Source organism: Lactuca saligna, chromosome 6, assembly GCF_052625555.1.
Source record: "Lactuca saligna cultivar CGN05327 chromosome 6, ASM5262555v1, whole genome shotgun sequence".
Taxonomy (NCBI): domain Eukaryota; kingdom Viridiplantae; phylum Streptophyta; class Magnoliopsida; order Asterales; family Asteraceae; genus Lactuca; species Lactuca saligna.
The window spans coordinates 13,289,261-13,305,215 of NC_136422.1; positions in this window are offsets into that span (position 1 = coordinate 13,289,261).

Below are 15,955 nucleotides of genomic sequence, written 5' to 3' on the forward strand. Positions count from 1 at the left end.
TTTGCAGGTATATACACAATTAAATCTGATGACTCATCTCATGCTATTTCTTGGGTTCTTGATACAGGGTGTGGTTACCAAATTTGTTCTGATTTGCAGGGACTAGGAAGAAATAGGGATGTGGAGCTTGGAAGAATAATCTAATCATGGGGAACAGAAGATCGTCGCTTGTTACCAAGATTGGAGTGTATTTTTTGGTGCTTGGTAATGGATTGAATTTAGATTTAAATAATTGTTGCTACTCGCCAGATATGGCAAGAAACATCATTTCTTTTCATGGTTTATTTAGACAAGGATTTAGATATTCGTTTAATAATGAGAATGGTTCGATTTATGCTTATCTAAATGGTGTTTTATATTTTGAATCAATGCCTTGTAATGGAATTTATGAAACTGTTATGGTTATAGATAACATAGGAAATGATGTGTTGTGTATGGATTCTTCCAATAGTATGGATAAAGCATCTTTATGGCATTGTCTTCTTGGACATGTCAATAAGAAGCGTATATCCCAACTCCAAAAGGATGGAGTGCTGGAGTCATTCGACCTTAGGGAAGATGACACATGCGAATCTTGTTTACTTGGAAAGATGACCAAGTCACCCTTCACTGGCACTTGTGAGAGGGGTGAGGGGTTTATTGGATCTCATACATACCGATGTATGTGGGACATTTAGATCCTCCACAAAGGATGGGAACCGCTTCTACGTGACTTTCACCGATGATTATAGTAGATATGGGTATATTTACTTAATTAAGCACAAATCAGATACGTTTGAAAAGTTCAAAGAATTCAAGCATGAAGTGGAGAATCAATTGGGCAGAAAATCAAGATGCTTCGATCCGATCGAGGAGGAGAGTACCTAAGTCATGAATTCCACGACTATCTCAAGGAATGCGGAATAGTTTCGCAATTGATGCCACCTAGGACACCACAATTGAATGGTGTGGCAGAAAGGCGTAATCGAACCTTGTTAGACATGGTCCGTTCTATGATGAGTCGTGCTTCACTACCTATCTCATTATGGGGGTATGCCTTAGAGACTGCCGCCCATATCCTTAACCGAGTCCCTACAAAGAAGGTTGCCAAAACACCTCACGAGATGTGGACAGGGAAAGCTCCCTCGTTGGCACATATTAAGGTTTGGGGATGTGAGGTTTTCGTAAGATGAGAGACTCACGACAAACTCGAACCTCATAGTGAGCAATGTATTTTCATCGGATACCCGCAGAAATCCTTTGGATGTCTCTGTTGGGTTATGAGCATTCTAACACTCCTAAGTGTACATGCAACCCTAAATACCTTGGATCTATGTTTTCTCTATTATACATGCAAATATGAACATCCAAGGTATTATCCTAATCTAGCATACAAAACTATCAATATAACAAGATAAAATACATACCTCTTTGATGTAGAATGTATTCATGAAGCTTGAGTGCCTAGTACCCCAAGTGTGACACCTCAAATGGTTCACACAACACCATAAGCACTTGGAATAACTTAGAGAGAATTCTACACTTCATGAAATCGGCTAGCCCTTTTCTTTCTCTCACTAGTGGCCGATTTTGATCAAGAATAAGATGTTTATATAGTGTTACAATTAGGGTAAACCCTAATTGTCATGACTTTCCATTTCCTTGGATCCATGGGTTCAAATACACCATGGAGCATCCATGGACCATCCTATGGGTTTTAGCCCAACTTGATTATCCATGGAGCATTAGCCCACTATACAAGTATGGATGATTTACACAATCAACCCATATATTTAATTAGTCTTCTTTTGATCACTTAATTAATCCTAGATTAATTCTTGATCAATACTAATTAAATAATATCATTATTCTTATTATTAATATACTAGAACTTATAATATATTAATAACCATAAGTGTCTTATTTCTCTCATTATAGTCTATCCAAGTGCATGATGCCATGCAACCCAAATGGACCATGCCGGGTCGGGTCAAGTCTTACCAATTATAGTTATGGACTTAGACATTAATCCAACAGTCTCCCACTTGGATAAGTCTAAAACTATTATTGCATATGACTTCAGGAACCAACTGGCAATCGTAGCTCTCAAAAGCTTCTGTCGAACTCTTGACCTTGTAGATGAACTCTGACCTTTGTCAATGACTTGTCCATTAGATAAGGGATCATATATTCCTCCATTCTAGATATCATATGGACTGAGACATGGATTATAATCATTCTCTCTGTCCATTTGTTGTTTCTCGATTTCTGATTTATGACGAATGACTAATTGAACAAATCAAATCAGTCCTGGCCCGGCCGAGCACTTCCATTTGTCATCATCAAATCAGTCCAACACCTTAGACCTCTACAAGCCAACCCATGACAGTCTTAATTCATATCTACTTCCAACATATGACCGACTGTGGATGGTTTGAATAACTTAGTCATTCTGGAAGAATAACCTAGTTTATTCGGGAAGTCAAAACATGCAAAGTGAAACACAATATAAATGAATCCAATATGGTATCAAAACCTATGAACATAAATAAAACACCTTTTATTTATCACCATATGATTAGACATTATTCATTGTATACTGTTTCAACTATCAACTTTATTCTTGAATTTAAAACAATAGTTGTACCATGCTCTAAGCATGTACACTATGTTTTCTAAACACTAGTCATGTCATACACCAAGTATGCATACTATGTTTGTCTATGATCTTTACTTTGTGAACTAGATCAATTGAACATAACTTCAATGATTCTCTTTTCACACTCCCAAATCCTTACTGCAAATACAAGAATTCCAAATTCATGTCATTTACTGAAATCTGTTAGATTCTAAACTTATATGCATTGATCCTCTTGTAACGATTATGCACAAATTCACAAAGACTTGGCAACAATCATTACAGAGTATTCCAAAGGAGATCAACTCCTTGGAAACATGCTTCTTGCATTAAGTTTCCTTAATCTTACACAGATTGAAAATTCTAACTTTGAAACATTTCCAGATTCCATTTTGACTATCACTTCTGAACAAGAGTTGCCTCCTTACAGATTAGGTCAATATGGTCCTTCCAGAATTATCACTATACTTCCAACTGTCCTTGAGAAACCAATCTTTGGTAAACCTTAGATTGTCCTCGACAATTGTTTAATCCTTTTAGTCATATCCAGTTCTAAACCTTTTCCCTTCTTAATGCCCCAGGCATTTGGAAACTTTTAGAAAGGATGAATATAGCACATGTAATCGAACCTATATCCAAAGCATATGGGACACGATTCATGATGTCTCACATAAAGACTAAACCAGTCTTTTGCTATAACATTTCCATTTCTATTTGCCAAGTTCTCATAATTAGATTATGAAAAGGGATGCCGTAATCATAATCGAATTTAAGAACGCAAATAATGGACCCATATACAGAATTTCCTTATGTTCCAACATGAAATTCATATATATTTCCTTGACTAAATGATTAAAACCTCACGATCTAAGCTTATAGATTTGAGATGAAGTATAATTTCCTCTCCCTTAATTATAGCAAAACAACTTTTTCCCAATTGAAACCTTTTGTTTTCTATAATTAACATTGCTAACTTGCAATCTTTATCATAATTATCATGCTCCCACTAACATGATGATCATTAGCATAACACTTATGCTCCCACTAGCTTTGACATGTACTCAGAAATCAGCTGGACTTCTAGAAATCAATACTTTATTGACTTCCTTACCAAAGTTCAGATTTCTGATACTGGATTGTTTTGATAGAACTTTATCAAAATCATACACCTTCCCTTAGATAGCACACTTGTGTGTCTAAACAATTATGAAGAGGGATGCCGTAATCATAATGGTTAGACCTTTTTGCCACTTCTCACAAGTCCAGGTTAGTGTGCCGGTAAACCATACACGCTCCACTAACGACTTTGAGAATGCAAATATCACAATTGCTATCTAACTAAAATCTACTTAGTGAAAGTGTTTCCTCACCATCATTTTCATGAATCGGAGAGAAACCTTATGACACTTAGATTTAATGGTGTATGTGTTCTTATCCATGTGAATTGTCAAAACCATAGTCACAAGACAAGGATAATGACAAATCCGAACTCATATGGACTGAACTCAATCTTAACTTCTTGCCACTTGGCAGCTCAAGGGCCTGCCATTGCTTCCAAGTTGTTGTGCAACACATTGAGAACTCGAAGAACTCATATGCAAAGCCAACTTTAACTGGAATGGGCACAGAATATGTCAACACGATAGGTTATAAACCTCAAGTTGTGTGCTAGTGAGGAACTTCAGGTTTCATTCTTGATTAGTTCTTGAGACTTTCAAGACCTTTAAGACTCCCACTGTCCTCTTGACCTATAAGACTCCCTTGTCAAACATCCAAGAGATAGTGTGGATTCTAACCAAGACAAACACTTCACACAATTGGCGTTAGTTGGTCTTTGTTTTATCCAAAACATCACAACTTACCAATTTCAAATGTACAAGAGTAGAAAACTTTTACTCTTACATTTGATAAGTGTTTTAAACCTTCTTAAAGACATGTCACTCAAATTACAATCTTGGAGTATGACTCTAAGACTTGTATTGGAACGAAGTATGACTCATCTTCTTGATTTAACCATTTCAACAATTCAAGATCCCTTCTTCTTAGTCATAAGAATGCACTAAGACTTCCTTAGAGAACTAATTTTTGAAATGGTTTCTTAATCATTAAGATGATCACAAAACTGATACTAAAGTACTCTCCCATCTTTTTAGATTTGAGAAACTTTTATCCTTCTGCCTAATTTGATTTTTCTTATTCGCTCTGCCATGCATTGGAACCTTTTCCAATGTCTCAGAGTTACACTTAAGCTTGTAAGTATAATCATATTTACTGAGCTTTAGTAAACTATGACGAATAGCCTTATATCTTTTGTGGTGGACTTAATCAGTGCACATGACTATGTACTCGATCCCTTACTCCATTACTTGACTCACACATCCATGTGAACAAGTAGTTAGTCTTAATTTTCCAATACTTGAAATTTCTCATTCATCATGCTATACCACTTGCATGATTCCAAGTTCCGGTCCAAATGAAACTTGGGTGATGAGAATCTTTCCTTATTTGGTAAATTTAGACATTACCACAAATGAAGGAATCAATTTCATATTTCCACTCTTGCTATTAATGGAATCATATAAGCAATAATTTTTCCTCAAATGCCATTGTAAGGATATTTTAAAATAACTAAAATAAAAATTTTCTTTTATTTTAAAACTATGCGGAAAAACTTATCCTTACAATCCATATGAAAACTTGTTGTTATCTATTCCTAAGCAATACTTCATAACTCCTAAGAAGTAGCTCAAGAATCCGATCTTCAAACTACGCGATTGAAATCCATCTATGCGATCAGATTCAGCATATTCTTTCTTTAAGTTCCTTCACTTTTCTTTGATTCTTAAAACATCAACACGTGACCCAGTCATATCATGTAATAAGAATCTCAGAATAGAAACTTAGCAGAGTTAGATAGTGGACTTTACCTGAAGTGGAGTCAAACTTATTGACTTTAACATCCTTAGGTAAACTTGGCAGCTTTGCAATCAATGCCCCTTCCTTTGGCAATATAAACATATGGACCCTTTGATAATGGTACACGAGACTATCACAGACTTAGCTTTTCTCTTTACCATTTGGTCAACCGAGTTGACTATGGCCGATCCCTTTCCACTGGGAAGAGAGAGCTTTACTAGATATCCAATGTCAATAAAGTTTTAGGAAGTTGATCTTAGCAAATAGATAAGATCATTAAAGGTCTTGTCATAGTCTGTTTCATAGGTGTTCCAAAAGAACTCACTATGTGACTTAGAAAGTAGTTAAACCTACAACTTTCTCAAGACTTTGACACCCAACTCTCCTGACATGTCAATATGTGACTACATCTCCAAGATGTGATCACACCTAGACCTTGCCTTGCCAATAGGGCTTGAGTGACCTTAAACTTTTCAAGAACTTGTGGGTTAGGGAGAATAATCGAAGGAGGTGAAAGAAGTATGATTTCCAAGGGACATCATCTTCATTTAGGAGAGCTTGTTTCAAGAGATTTGGGAAGATCATAAATGTCTAAATCAGACATGTTATGGGAGATATTCAAGATAGTTGATTTATAGTCCTTAATATGACACCCAATATGAAATATTAAGGCTAGGACCCAACAAACTATTTTATAACTTAGAAGAGGTATGCCGTAATCCAAGCTATAAAACAATTTGATGGTAGGTGAATGACGATTCACCAATTTCCACCAAGATAAACGAAATGTATTATTAGGTTTTAATTGGTTTTTGAAACTCCTAGATCTTTTGAGATTCATTGAACTGTTCAATGGCATGTTTCAATCTCGAGTGTGCCCTTCAGGTTTTGTGACTGGGATGCCGAGGATCACAAAACAAGGTGTGAAGTAACCATGCAAATTACTTGGTACCCGTAATAAATTACCCCTCAATCGATGTGTCGGTTAACCACACACGCTCCATCGATACTATGATAAATATTAAGTCACCCTTTACCTACCTTGTTAAGTCCAAGTTAGTGTGCCGGTTAACCACACACGCTCCACTAACGACTTAGACAAAGTGTAAAGTGTAATTTCATGGATTAGCACCTTATTCACATTTTCCTAAGTAACTAAGATCGGGAATTATTAAGAGTTTAGTTACTTAGTATTTATCATTAATACTTTTAATGAAGGGAGAATTATAGTCCTGTCAAACCCGTTCGGCTAAAGACCCTCCACCAGTCAAGCAAGCGGTGGGTGAGAGTGGACACCCATTAAGTTGCCATTTTATAGGCAACAACCTTATACCCACCTTATAGACCGGCTTCGTGAATGAGGCGTACTAGCGGTAAGACCGACTTTACTCTTATACATATATATATATTATTAACTTATAATATTATAAAGTATAAGGGTTGAATTTTAACTTTTAAAATTCTAAGGGCTAACTTGGAATTAAAGTATTCATAAGAGAAAACTTTACAAATTCCAAAACTTGAGGGCAAGTTTTGAAACTATTCAAAACTAATTAATTCCATAACTTATGTGTTTAAAGTAGTTTTAATCCAAAAACTCTTCAAGTTCCATAACTTGAGGACAAGTTATGGAAGACTTTAAACTAATAAAAGAATTAACTTTTCTTTATTTTATAACTTATGGAATTAATTAAGGTTACACTTTTTTTTATTTAATGAAGAGACTCTTGGTCCTCCATAACTTGAGGACAAATTATGAAGTCATAACTCCAATTAATTAGAACTAGACTCTTCATTTTTGTAACCTTTGCCAATTTTATGAGTTTTACGAGTCTTTAATGTGACTCTTCATGTAACTTGAGGACAAGTTACACAAACACATTTTATAATCAACTCTTAGATTAATTTGGATTGAAAACAACTATTTCATTCAACTTTTCTATTAATCTAAGCAACTCATAAGAACAAGATAATTCAAATCAAACTTTTTCATGTAATTAGTCTAACCTTTAAACTAATACAAAACATGAATCTATTGACAATTATCTTTAAAATTGGATTAGCATGAACATTACCACATCAAAAACAAGTTTATAAGTTCAAAAACCTCTTAGGGTAATGTTCCTAGTCCAATTCCAGCCAAAAGGATCGAATTTATGCTGTCTGGGGGTCCAACTCGTCGAGTGCACTAACCAACTCGGCGAGTTGGATGCTTTTTGCCATGGACTCGTCGAGTGCCTTCATGGACTCGGCGAGTCTGCTGGGTAGACAGCAACAAAACTCGATTTTTCAGCTTCTATCCAAGTATAACAAGAAAAAAACCAGTCTCTGATACCACTATTGGGTTATGAGCATTCTAACACTCCTAAGTGTACATGCAACCCTAAATACCTTGGATCTATGTTTTCTCTATTATACATGAAAATATGAACATCCAAGGTATTATCCTAATCTAGCATACAAAACTATCAATATAACAAGATAGAATACATACCTCTTTGATGTAGAATGTCTTCATGAAGCTTGAGTGCCTAGTGCCCCAAGTGTGACACCTCAAATGGTTCACACAACACCATAAGCACTTGGAATAACTTAGAGAGAATTCTACACTTCATGAAATCGGCTAGCCCTTTTCTTTCTCTCACTAGTGGCCGATTTTGATCAAGAATAAGATGTTTATATAGTGTTACAATTAGGGTAAACCCTAATTGTCATGAATTTCCATTTCCTTGGATCCATGGGTTCAAATACACCATGGAGCATCCATGGACCATCCTATGGGTTTTAGCCCAACTTGATTATCCATGGAGCATTAGCCCACTATACAAGTATGGATGATTTACACAATCAACCCATATATTTAATTAGTCTTCTTTTGATCACTTAATTAATCCTAGATTAATTCTTGATCAATACTAATTAAATAATATCATTATTCTTATTATTAATATACTAGAACTTATAATATATTAATAACCATAAGTGTCTTATTTCTCTCATTATAGTCTATCCAAGTGCATGATGCCATGCAACCCAAATGGACCATGTCGGGTCGGGTCAAGTCTTACCAATTATAGTTATGGACTTAGACATTAATCCAACAATCTCTTCTATAGACCGAGTGACAATGTCGTTTTCGTTGCGAGGAGAGGAGTTTTTCGAGATCGAGAACTCATAAGCCAATGAGACAGTGGGAGGCAAATCGATCTTGATGAGATTCAAGAATCGAGTGATGAAGGAACCTCGACCACTGGCGCTCAACCCGAGGAGGAAACTTCGGTTGAACTGATTGACCAATCCTTACCTCTTAGACATTCCGAAAGAGTTAGAATTCAACCCCAGTTGTATGGTTTTCATTTTACTACCGAAGGGGACACATATATTAGTGACAGTACATTAGTAAATCTAGATGAACCTAACAGTTATAAGGAAACCATAGCAGGCCCGAAGTATGCTAAATGGAAAGAGGAAATGGACAGCGAGATTCAGTTCATGTATGACAACCAAGTTTGGAACTTGGTTGATAATGTGCCCAGACGTAAGACGGTTGGGTGCGAATGGATCTTCAAGAAGAAGACCAACGTGGATGAGAATGTGCACACGTATAAGGCGCGATTGGTGGCGAAGGGCTTTACTCAAACTCCCGGAGTTGACTATGATGAGACCTTCTCACCAGTTGCCAAGATAAAATATATTAGGTTGATGCTAGCCATTGCTGCATTTCATGATTATGACATTTGACAAATGGATGTCAAGACCGCTTTCCTTAATGGGAAGTTGGTGGAGGATGTTTACATGGCTCAGCCAGAAGGTTTTGTCGATATGAAGCATTCCAATAGAGTGTGCAAGCTTGAGAAGTCCATTTATGGACTTAAGCAAGCATCTCGCAGATGGAATCTTTGCTTTGATGAGAAAGTCAAAGAGTTTGCATTTGTACGAAGAGAAGATAAATCGCGTGTATATGTCAAAGCCAGTGGGAGTATAGTTAGCTTTCTCGTTTTGTATGTCGATGACATACTGCTCATGGGAAACGGCATCCCGACTTGGCAGGAGGTTAACTCCTGGCTCGGGAAGTGTTTCTCTATGAAGGACCTCAGAGAGGCTTCCTATATTTTGGGAATAAGGATAGTGAGAGAACGAAGTAAGAGACTAATAGGACTTAGTTAGAATACTTACTTGGATAAAGTAATAAAATGTTTTAGTATGGAAAACTCGAAGAAGGGAGAACTACCGATACAAAGTAATGCCAAGTTGCGTAAGACTCAAAGTTCGAGTACTGAAGTCGAGATAGCTGTGATGAGCCAAGTACCTTACGCTTCCGCAGTTGGCTCAATCATGTACGCTATGACTTGTACTCGCCCTGATGTGGCCCTTGCTTTGAACATGGTCAGTAGATATCAAGGGAACCCTGGTAGAGCTCATTGGAGTGCAGTTAAGAATATTCTTAAGTACCTTCAGAGAACCAAGGAATGGTTTCTAGTCCTTGGAGGGAGTAATGACTTAAAGGTGCGAGCATATAGTGACGCCAGTTTTCAGACCGACAGAGACAACTACCGTTCGCAGTCGCGCTGGGTTTTTACCCTAAATGGTGGAGCAGTAACTTGGAAATGTTCCAAGCAGGAAACTGTAGCTGATTCAACGTGCGAATCGGAGTATATTACAGTGAGCGAAGCGTCAAAGGAGGCGATATGGTTAAAGAACTTCATTGGTGACCTTGGAGTTGTGCCCGCCATAAAGGAGCCTATGGAAATTTTCTGTGATAATGAAGGAGCGGTTGCCTTGACCAATGGATCGAGGGATCATGGTAGCTCTCGGCATATCGATAGAAAATATCACTTTATTAGACATCGAGTAGAAGAAGGACAACTCGTGGTCAAGAGGATATCATCAGAAGATAACCCAGCAGATCCGCTTGCGAAGGGACTGAGTAGGGTTAAGCACTTGCAGCACGCTAGGAGCATTGGACTTAAGGGTGATATTAGTTTAGATTAGATAGTTTTAGAAACATATAATAGATAAATGTGATTGACATCCCCATTTTCACAGCCAGAAATGACCGATTTTGTTTATGCTTTATAAAAAAAAAATCAGAGTTCTTCTTTTAATAAAAATGTTGCGGAATTTGTTCCCAGAAAAACACGATAAATACGTTATTAAAACATTTTTGAAGAAACTTATTTTATTCATTTTAAAACGTTTGGGATGTCATTGTCAACACAGAAACATAAGCATAAATAGAACTTACATTTATTTACACTAGTGATCTACATCTATTTAATCTCTCAGTGTAATGTGACTTCATATCAACACCTGTGATATAAATAAACTAAACTGAGTGGGTCAGGTTGGGAAACCTGGTGAGTACACAGGGTTTTCAACCCACAATAATATAATTATTATGTTTAAACAATCAAACAATCAACCCACTTACCCATCCGCATTATCTTCTTTAGTCTTAAGGATCTGCCCTAAGAATCAGCTATTCCTCGTTTATTTATTCCTTAGGATCATCCTAAGGAATCGGCACGATGTCCATCGTTAAGGCTTATAGATTATAAGTGGTGAACATGTAGTCCAAAACATCTGCTAAACACTTAGTTCAAAAGTAACTAGTGAACACACTTAGTTCAAAATACCTAGTGAACACACTCAGTTTAAACCTAGTGAACACACTTAGTTCAAAAATATCTAATAAGCACCTAGTTCAAAAACACCTACAGGTTACGAGCCTGCTAGCGTTCCACTGAACTGTCTAGTATCTTCCATGGTCATCATCTATACTCCACTAGATGACTGGATCACTGCAACATTGATGTATTCCATCGTGTTATCACACAACAACTATTTCATCTACCCATGTTTTACCCAACACGTTTTGTAGATATAAAATACATATACAGTTTAAATCATTTAAAACATGTATAAAAATCTTTCACCCAGCATAGGCAACAAGTATTCAGACAATATGCACACATAGCACGTAATTTATATTAAAATACTTCATATCTATGTGTAAGATGAAAGTAACTATGCACTCACTTGAAAGGTGATGACTTAGTACTTGAATAGCGCTTCGATACTCTCAAAACAATTTCCTTCGATAAAACTTAGTACCAATACCACTAGGGTTTTGTCTAACGATAACCGCGACAAATTAATTAGTCTGACTATTATTATTATTATATAAGCGTTAATAACACTCAATATAACTCATAATAATAGCCCAAATAATTATTTTAAGGACCTAATAACATTCCTATAATTATTTGAAAGCTATATTGAAAATTGCGTAAGCGTAGCACACTTACAACGAATTTTATCGAAAACCGGAACTTATTTGGAGCAGCATTTCGAAACCAAAATACACTTTTTCTCGGGACTCCGGGAGCCTCGGGGCTTCCTTAGGGTGCTAGGGGATCACCTAGGCTTAGGGGAGGGTTAAAACCCCTAGAGAGAGAAAGAATTTTAGAGAGAGAAAGAAATTGGTGTGTTTTGCTCGGCAACCCTCGCAACCTATTTATAGGCACGAGCCTTTGGAGGTACGCTGGGCGTACAATAGCATTACGCTGCGCGTAGGAGCATGTGTCTCGCTCCCGGTGGGGCGACGTGGGCATTCTTCGGACCACACAAGAGAGGAGAACGCTGGGTGTTCCGAGCTGCGTATGCGGGGCGTATGCGAGGGCTACGTATCCGAATCCGAAGACCAGACTGTGATCTGCAAGCTACGGCCCTAATCGAGCCACGTCATCACCCATTGCACCAGCTTCGCAAATTCGAGTTACAACTTCAAAAATTCGTAACTTTCGCATACGACCTCCGTTTTTGACATTCTTTATATCCATGCGAAGGTGGGAACGTACTCTACAACTTTCATTTAGACCCCATCACGCGAAGGTGGGAACGTACTCTATAACTTTCGTTTAGACCCCGTCGATTTTAAATTTTATATTATTAACAGGCCGGGACAGGATTGGTTCATTAAATCCTCATAACTTCTTCATCCGATGTCCGTTTTTGCCCATTTTTCTCTCGTTACGCTACTATTAACGAGATCTTCGATTCTCGTTTAGGTTGTATCGGCTAAAAACTACTTGATCTAACATTCGAATTTCGGACTGTACACTGCTAATCCGAAACTTCGAAAAATCATAACTTATTCATTCGAAGTCAGATTTGGGCGTTCTTTTTATCAATGTTCTTAGTTTAACATATTCTATGACTTTTGTTTAGATCGCTAAGGCTAAATCTTGCTCTATCGTAAATTCACTATTTACACTTCCCAGTATCGTGTCGGTTCCGTCGCGAAACTTCAACAGGTAATAACTTCTTCGTTATAACTCGGATTTCGGCGTTCTTTATATGTACAAAAACCTTGTAACATATAATACAACTTGGTTAAGATTATTTTTTCTAATTAATATTTTGTCGAAAAGTCATTTTCGACCCTTATTGCCTCTAATTTGACTAGCCCGGATCTACGGGCGTTACAATTATCTCCCCCTTAGGATGATTACGTCCCAGAATTATCAACGAAATAGGATTGTATAATGACTCCATACATTATCTCTTCATCCTAGGTAATAACTGTAACTTCTATGTTGCTTTGAACAAGTATCTAACTCTTAGACTCCTTGACTGGAGGCGGTGCTCGGTCTTGCACCTGCTCGTTAGACTTTCAATCATGACCTTCGTGTCACAAGCTCATTCTTTACCAGAGACTCCTTCTTCTTCTTGGGATAAGTTAATTTGATTGCTATAATTGGCCGATGTGTCATATTCTAATGACCTATTATCGTATGTAACAACGCTTAGACTCAGGTCTCTTAGAGTCAAATTCCGGAATGGAATATGCCTTCCTTCATGATCTAATGTGATATAATCAAATTTTAACATGTATCATTTCTAACTACCAACTTCTTTAACAACGAGCGCGATACTTCTATTGATCGCTTTGATTTCAACCGTTTGGTTTAAGTCGGACGCTACATCAAACTTGCTTCTCTGAACTACGTAACATACTCATCGTAGTCGGACTCAATTTGATATGACCGCTGGGGTCGGAATATCAACAATCTTCTTAGTCATTACCGAAACAATGGTAGCAACACACTTGAATAAAACGAAATCAATTAATAGATTTTTGGTAACCTTGTGACTTTCCCTAATCCAAGTGTGAGTCCTGTGCTTCCGGTAGTATATGCATCTACTAACTTTCACACCTACTCATACTCGTCCCAAGTATTGTCTCGCAGTACCCAAGTCACCATACAAGAAAATCACATAACAGTTTAACACACCAGATAGCAAAACGAAGGTTTTATTATTTCTCGAAATTATTACATAGGTGTTCAAGTTCACCCTAGACTATGCCTCTAATAGGCTACATCATATGATACTATGGCTACTGCATAACTTGATCTTCGGATATGAATTCCTCATCCTTGATTCCTCACATGGTTTTCTGCTTTGTCGAGGATCATGTGGAATACCCTTGGCCTTGGTTGTGTGTTTGGCCTTGCTGCTTCATTCTTCTTTGGGCAATTCTTTGAAAGATATCCCCCTTCTTTACATTCATAACACAACCTCTCGTTGGATGTACACTCATTGGTGTAATGTCCATACTTTCCACACTTGAAACATGTCACCTCCTCGCCGCATTTTCCAAAGTGTTTCTTCTTGCATTTATCACACCACCTTGCTTCATCTCCTTCTCCTCCTTCAAGCTTTGATAATTTGCTCTCCTTTTGGACCTTGAAGATCCTTCAAACTTCCACTTCTCTCCTGCCTTATCTTTTTCTAGACCTTTTTCTCTTATATGGGTCTCTACGTTCTTAGCTGCCCTAACAACTGTTTTCAAGGTAGTTTCCATTTTGACCATTGAGCCAAATTCAGTGGGTAGTCCGTTAGCAAATCTATCAATCTTGGAGAGTTCAGTAGGAACCAAGTAGGGAAATAGCTTCATTCTCTCGGTGAATGCGGTGGCGTACTCATCAATACTCATCTTCCCTTTCTTCAGGTTATGAAAATCGTTGTTTAGGTCTATCAGATCTATCTCCGAGCAGTACTGCATTTTCAACTGTTCTAAAAACTCTTCCCATGACATCCTTAAGGCTTCTCCTCGTGGCATCGTGTCTGCCAATAGCTTCCACCAGCTCAAGACTCCAGTTTTTAGTTGTCTTACAGCGAAGACGGTCTTCTGTTTCTCGCTACAGTCGCAGCTCTCAAACACCATCTCCATCTCGGAGATCTAATCCATAATATCAACAGGCTTTGGGATTCCTGAGAGACTTGGTGGTTTCGCACCCAATAAATTCTTGTACATTCACCCATCCTTGTCGTTTCTCCTCTCCGGGCCATCCCTTCGTTCACCTCGAGTCCCCACTTGACTCACTTGGCGGCTGTAGTTCCGTTCCTCCGATTGCTCGGGAATCAGCTCGGGTTGCTCAATGGGCATAGTAGGTTCTTCCCTATTCAACATCCGCCTCATTTCTTCCCTTTGTTTAGCCAACATAGTCTGAATCATGGCTTGTACTCCAGCCATGGTGATTGGCTCGGGTACATCTTCTACTACAACATGTATTTGTTGAATCACCGTGGGTTGATTCCTATTCTCATTTGCATTCCCAGTTCCACTGCGGGTTCTTGCCATTTTGATTTATACACCGAATAAGGTGAATCTAGATCTTAATTTAGGATTGACGTCTTAAATCATCCTTATTACTCCGAAACGTTTATATGCTAGTTCCAATATCGTAGTTAAACGCTTAGAATCCTAAACACATAAGGTTTCTAGATCCGGTCGGCAATAGACCATAGATCCAATCAAGCTATAGCATAAAGCATATCAAATTATTTAGCACATAAAAGCAATTTAGGCATCATTCCTAAAATAAGCTAGTGCTCACACCTCACAATCATCGCTTAGCATTCTAAGCTTAAGTCTAGAAATTTCCAACAAATTTCTAGTTCGCTTAAACTAATGCTCTGATACCAACTGTGACATCCCCATTTTCACGGCCAGAAAAGACTGATTTTGTTTATGCTTTATAAAAAAAAATCAGAGTTCTTCTTTTAATAAAAATGTTGCGGAATTTGTTCCCAGAAAAACACGATAAATACGTTATTAAAACATTTTCGAAGAAACGTATTTTATTCATTTTAAAACGTTTGGGATGTCATTATCAATGCAGGAAACATAAGCATAAACAGAACTTACATTTATTTACACTAGTGATCTACATCTCTTTAATCTCTCAGTGTAATGTGACTTCATATCAACACCTGTGATATAAATAAACTAAACTGAGTGGGTCAGGTTGGGAAACTTGGTGAGTATATACGGTTTTCAACCCACAATAATATAATTATTATGTTTAAACAATCAAGCAATCAACCCAATTACCCATCCCCATTATCTTCTTT